Consider the following 7,016-nt stretch of genomic DNA (forward strand, 5'->3'; position numbering starts at 1 on the left):
CTCCTCTGCCTCCTTTAGCGATAAAAGTACTTGTAAAAAATGTAGCTTACTGGCTAGGGTGGAGGCGTGGCTTAGTGAGGTAGAAACTCGGCTCCGCACCATAGAAGCTAAATCAGTTAGCCAGTCCCCAGTAGTCGGTGCAGACCACATAGCATTAGCTCCCTCAGCAGCTCCCGTGCAGCCGGGAGACAAACAGGGCAGCTGGGTGACTGTAGTGTTAAGCCTAAGAGTCCTGTCCACCACCAACCTGTTCACACCTCAAAGAGTTCTTATCTGAGTTAGTGCTTAAGACAGATCAAATCATAATTGTAGGGGATTTCAACATCCATGTAGATGTTGACCGTGATAGTCTTAGCTGCGCTTTTAACTCGCTGTTGGAATCAATAGGTTTTATTCAACACGTTAATAAACCAACTCATTGCCTTAGTCACACCCTCGATCTTGTTTTAACTTATGGTATTGATATTGATAACTTATATTAGATAACATAGTTCCTCAAAACCCTCTCCTTACTGATCATTATTTACTCACATTTAATTGTACAATAATGAATTACAATAACATAAATAAGAAATACTGTCTGATAATAATATGAATACATTCAAAGAGACAGTGCAACCTTTATTTAACTCGGTGCCATATGTCAGTACATCTGAAGGTACCTTTTGTGATTTTACTCCCGCCCTCATAGATAACCTTGTTGATAGTACAGCAGCCTCACTGCGTACTACATTAGATTGTGTTGCCCCTCTGAAAAAGAAGGTGGTGAATCAGATGAGACGAACACCATGGTTTAACTCTGATACTCGTGCTCTTAAACAGACATTACGTAGATTAGAAAGAACATGGCGTTCCAATAACCTAGAGGAATTTTATATAGCCTGGAAAGATGGTTTTGTAGCTTACAAAAAAGCCCTACACAAAGCTAGAGCTGCCTATTATTCTTCTCTAATTGAAGAAAATAAGAATAATCACAGGTTTCTTTTCAGCACTGTAGCCAGGCTGACACAGAGCCACAGCTCCACTGAACCATCTATTCCTTTAACACTGAGCAGTGATGACTTTATGAACTTTGTTGTGAATAAAATAACATCAATTAGAGAAAAAATGGATCATCTCCTCCCTCATATTGGGACTGACTCATCTTTTAGCACAAGAGCTTTAGAAGCACCAGGTGCACAGTTAGACAGTTTCTCCCCTATAGATCTCCCTGAGTTAACATCATTAGTTTCATCATCTAAGCCATCAACCTGTCAGTTAGATCCTATCCCCACCAAACTGTTTAAAGATGTGTTTCCTTTAATTAACAGCTCTATATAAACTCAAATTAATCTATCCTTATTAACTGGATATGTGCCCCATACGTTTAAAATAGCAGTTATTAAACCCCTTCTCAAAAAAGCGACCCTTGACCCAGATATTTGAGCTAATTACCGACCTATATCTAATCTTCCCTTTGTTTCTAAAATCTTAGAAAAGGCAGTTGCTAATCAATGATGTGAATATTTGCGCATTAATGGCCTGTTTGAAGATTTTCAGTCAGGTTTTAGATTAAACCATAGCACAGAAACAGCACTAGTTAAAGTTAGTAATGATCTTCTCTTGGCTTCAGATAATGGTCTAGTTTCTTTACTTGTCCTGTTAGATCTTAGTGCTGCATTTGACACCATTGATCATAATATTCTACTGCAGAGATGGGAGCAGACTCTTGGTATCACAGGTGCTGCCCTCTGCTGGTTTAAATCATACTTATCTGATAGATTCCAGTTTGTTCATGTTAATGATAAAGCCTCACTACAAACTAAAGTTAATTGTGGAGTTCCAGAAGGCTCAGTGCTTGGGCCTATACTTTTTACCTTATATATGCTTCCTCTAGGGCCACACGGTGGTGTAGTGGTTAGCACTCTCGCCTTGCAGCGAGAAGACCCGGGTTCGAGCCCCGGTTGGAACAAGGGCCTTTCTGCATGGAGTTTACATGTTCTCCCCGTGTGTGCGTGGGTTCTCTCCGGGTTCTCCGGCTTCCTCCCACAGTCCAAAAACATGCAATGTGGTGATAGGTAAATTGAACACTCTAAATTGACCATAGGAGTGAGTGTGAGAGTGAATGGTTGTTTGTCTCTATCTGTGGCCCTGCGAAGGACTGGCGAACTGTCCAGGGTGTACCCCGCCTATCGCCCGATGTAGCTGAGATTGGCACAGCACCCCCCGCGACCCTCTGGTTGAGGATAAAGCGGTAGATGATGACTGACTGACTGATGCTTCCTCTAGGGAACATTATTAGAAAGCACAACATACACTTTCATTGTTATGCAGATGACACACAGCTATATTTATCAATGAGGCCGGATGAAATAAATCAGGTTGTTCAACTCCAGGAATGTCTCAGAGACATTAAGTCCTGGATGACCTGTAACTTTCTACTTTTAAACTTTTATACTCGGCCCTAAACACCTCTTAGACTTTCTGATCACATTGTCACTTTAGATGACATCACCATGGCTTCCAGTTCCACTGTGAGGAACCTTGGAGTTACTTTTGACCAGGAAATGTCATTTGATTCACACATAAAACTCATTTCCAGAACAGCCTTCTTCCACCTGCGGAACATTATGAAAATTAGAAACATTCTGTCTTTACAGGATGCTGAAAAACTAGTTCATGCTTTTGTTACATCTAGATTAGATTACTGTAACTCCTTATTATCAGGATGTTCCAACAAGTCTGTTAGAACCCTTCAGTTCATTCAAAATGCTGCAGCAGGAGTTCTGACAGGAACTAGAAAGAGAGACCATATAACTCCAGTGTTAGCTTCTCTACACTGGCTCCACCCACAGTTTAGAATTCAATTTAAAATCCTCCTCCTCATGTACAAAGCACTTAATGGTCACGCCCCTTCATACCTGAAAGACCTAGTCTTACCTTATCACCCTAACAGACCACTTAGGTCACAAAATACAGGTTTACTTGTGGTTCCCAGAGTCTGTAAGAGCAGAATGGGAGGCGGAGCCTTTAGTTACCAGGCTCCTCCTCTCCTGTGGAACCAGCTTCCAATGACAGTTCGGGAGGCGGAGCCTCTCTCTGTATTTAAAGTTAGACTTAAAACTTTCCTTTTAGATAAAGCTTATAGTTAGAGCTGGTTCAGGGAAACCTGGACCAGCTCTTAGTTATACTGCTATAGACCTAGACTGCTGGGGGATTTTCCTGTGGTGCACGCACATTCACTCTCTCACACTCAGGTTATGAATATGACTTTTTATATGTCATTAACCTTGTCTCTTTCTCTCCCTAGTTTGTGTCCTTGCTTCCTTCCCTCTCTCTCTCTGTATTCTCATCTTGCAGGTTGCAGGATCCAGATCCAGTTTTCGAGGCTACCCATATCATACATATCATCACCATTATTATTGTGCTATAATTAAAAGTCGATATCATTGACTGTATAAACTTGTAACTTGATACAGTTGTTGTGTATCTGCTCCTGGTCTCTCTCTCTCTTCTGTCTCTACCTCATCTAAGAGGGAGTGTTTTCTCTCCACTGATGCCTAGTGTTTGCTCATTGTGTGAACTGTTGTGTTTCTCTGCTCTCCTTGATGTTGTCTATGTACAGACCTGAGATCATGTATGTTATGATTTGGCACTATACAAATAAAATTGAATTGAAAATTTAATTGAATTGAATGAAGAACGTTGACCTTTGATGAAGAAGAACTTTGACTTGTGATGAAGAACGTTGACCTTTGATGAAGAAGAACGTTGACCTTTGATGAAGAACTTTGACTTGTGATGAAGAACGTTGGCCTTTGATGAAGAAGAATGTTGACCTTTGATGAAGAACTTTGACTTGGATGAAGAACGTTGACCTTTGATGAAGAAGAATGTTGACCTTTGATGAAGAAGAACGTTGACCTTTGATGAAGAAGAACGTTGACCTTTGATGAAGAACGTTGACCTTTGATGAAGAACTTTGACTTGTGATGAAGAACGTTGGCCTTTGATGAAGAAGAATGTTGACCTTTGATGAAGAACTTTGACTTGGATGAAGAACGTTGACCTTTGATGAAGAAGAATGTTGACCTTTGATGAAGAAGAACGTTGACCTTTGATGAAGAAGAACGTTGACCTTTGATGAAGAACGTTGACCTTTGATGAAGAACTTTGACTTGTGATGAAGAACGTTGACCTTTGATGAAGAAGAACTTTGACTTGTGATGAAGAACGTTGACCTTTGATGAAGAACAACTGTGTACCTGCTTTGTGGAGACAGCAGTAAATCATCAGCCATGTTTGTTGTCATTCCAGAGTCAGTTATGCCTGAAGTTCACTGCAGTGACACCAGATTCAGCAAAGTCTCTGTTTGGATTCACAGGCTGGGAGCTCAGACAGACGCACAGCGCTGCCACCAACCAATCATCACAAACCTTCAGAAAGGAATGCAGCTGTCGTCCATTTATAATCGACCACTGACCCCACTCTGACCCTCGTGTGTGTGTGTGTGTGTGTGTGTGTGTGTGTGTGTTGATACATTCAGTACACACAGACTTCAACACTAACAGGTGAGCAAATGCAATGCACCCTTGAATAAACTGCACATTTTTACAACTTTGACAACATCATGTGTTTTTCTTTTGTCTGTGTTTATGTACATTTTGTTATGGGCAAAACCAAATTACTAAGTGTGAAACACTTTTACTAAATTTGTTTCTTTCTTTCACTTTGATTTTACTGAAACAGTAAACGTGGCACTTACGAGCCTTCATAATGTTTGTTTGCACCTTCTCCATCACAACATGAAGTGGTGAATGTCCTGAGGACTGGTAGGACTGGGGGCGGTAACGTATTGTGTCACTTCCTGTGCTTCCACTGGTGTTACGCTGTGTGTCTCCTGCTCTTGCTGCAGTTCTCTATCTGCTGTAACGATCGATTAACTGAACTGTCTGTCCCTCGACCTACTAAAGTAAAAACTAAAGTAAATAAATCAATAACAAACAGAAGAGGAGTTAGACATTCTAACTTAATAAAGATTAATACCAACAATAAAATAGAGTCAAATAATACCACTTTTAAATGTGGACTATTAAATATTAGGTCTCTCTCCTCAAAATCTGTTTTAATAAATGATCTAATTTCTGACAATTGTATTGATTTATTCTGTGTAACTGAAACTTGGTTACATGAAGAAGATTACGTTAGTCTAAATGAGTCAACTCCACCCACTCATGCTAATACCCATATTCCTAGAAGCTCAGGCCGAGGAGGAGGTGTAGCAGCCATTTTTAATACTAGATTATTAATCAATCCCAAACCCAAACCAGGATATTCATGGTTTGAAAGCCTTATTCTTAATCTATCTTATCCTAGTTGGAAATCCCAGAAACCAATTATGATAGTCACAGTTTATCGTCCACCTGCACCTTATTCAGAGTTCCTATCAGAGTTCTCTGAGTTCTTATCTGAGTTAGTGCTTAAGACAGATCAAATCATAATTGTAGGGGATTTCAACATCCATGTAGATGTTGACCGTGATAGTCTTAGCTGCGCATTTAACTCGCTGTTGGAATCAATAGGTTTTATTCAACACGTTAATAAACCAACTCATTGCCTTAATCACACCCTCGACCTTGTTTTAACTTATGGTATTGATATTGATAACTTAAACATAGTTCCTCAAAACCCTCTCTTTACTGATCATTATTTACTCACATTTAATTGTACAATAATGAACTACAATAACATAAATAAGAAATACTGTCTGATAATAATATGAATACATTCAAAGAGACAGTGCAACCTTTATTTAACTCGGTGCCATATGTCAGTACATCTGAAGGTACCTTCTGTGATTTTACTCCCGCCCTCATAGATAACCTTGTTGATAGTACAGCAGCCTCACTGCGTACTACATTAGATTGTGTTGCCCCTCTGAAAAAGAAGGTGGTGAATCAGATGAGACGAGCACCATGGTTTAACTCCAATACTCGTGCTCTTAAACAGACGTTACGTAGATTAGAAAGAAAATGGCGTTCCAATAACCTTCATAGCCTCATCATCCAATCCATCAACCTGTCAGTTAGATCCTATCCCCACCAAACTGTTTAAAGATGTGTTTCCTTTAATTAACAGCTCTATATTAACTCAAATTAATCTATCCTTATTGACTGGATATGTGCCCCAAACGTTTAAAATAGCAGTTATTAAACCCCTTCTCAAAAAAGCGACCCTTGACCCAGATATTTGAGCTAATTACCGACCTATATCTAATCTTCCCTTTGTTTCTAAAATCTTAGAAAAGGCAGTTGCTAATCAATGATGTGAATATTTGCGCATTAATGGCCTGTTTGAAGATTTTCAGTCAGGTTTTAGATTAAACCATAGCACAGAAACAGCACTAGTTAAAGTTAGTAATGATCTTCTCTTGGCTTCAGATAATGGTCTAGTTTCTTTACTTGTCCTGTTAGATCTTAGTGCTGCATTTGACACCATTGATCATAATATTCTACTGCAGAGATTGGAGCAGACTCTTGGTATCACAGGTGCTGCCCTCTGCTGGTTTAAATCATACTTATCTGATAGATTCCAGTTTGTTCATGTTAATGATAAAGCCTCACTACAAACAACAGTTAATTGTGGGGTTCCACAAGGCTCAGTGCTTGGGCCTATACTTTTTACCTTATATATGCTTCCTCTAGGGAACATTATTAGGAAGCACAACATACACTTTCATTGTTATGCAGATGACACACAGCTATATTTATCAATGAGGCCGGATGAAATAAATCAGGTTGTTCAACTCCAGGAATGTCTCAGAGACATTAAGTCCTGGATGACCTGTAACTTTCTACTTTTAAACTTTTATACTCGGCCCTAAACACCTCAGAGAAAAACTTTCTGATCACATTGTCACTTTAGATGACATCACCATGGCTTCCAGTTCCACTGTGAGGAACCTTGGAGTTACTTTTGACCAGGAAATGTCATTTGATTCACACATAAAACTCATTTCCAGAACAGCCTTCTTCCAC

General features: G+C 39.6%; 1 pseudogene; it reads left to right on the forward strand.

Annotated features, from left to right (window-relative positions):
* The first annotated feature begins 269 nt into the window (after positions 1–269).
* On the forward strand, positions 270–3,131 carry LOC131474224 (uncharacterized; annotated as a pseudogene).
* The last annotated feature ends 3,885 nt before the right edge of the window (positions 3,132–7,016 follow it).

Source organism: Solea solea, chromosome 15, assembly GCF_958295425.1.
Source record: "Solea solea chromosome 15, fSolSol10.1, whole genome shotgun sequence".
Classification (NCBI taxonomy): Eukaryota; Metazoa; Chordata; class Actinopteri; order Pleuronectiformes; family Soleidae; genus Solea; species Solea solea.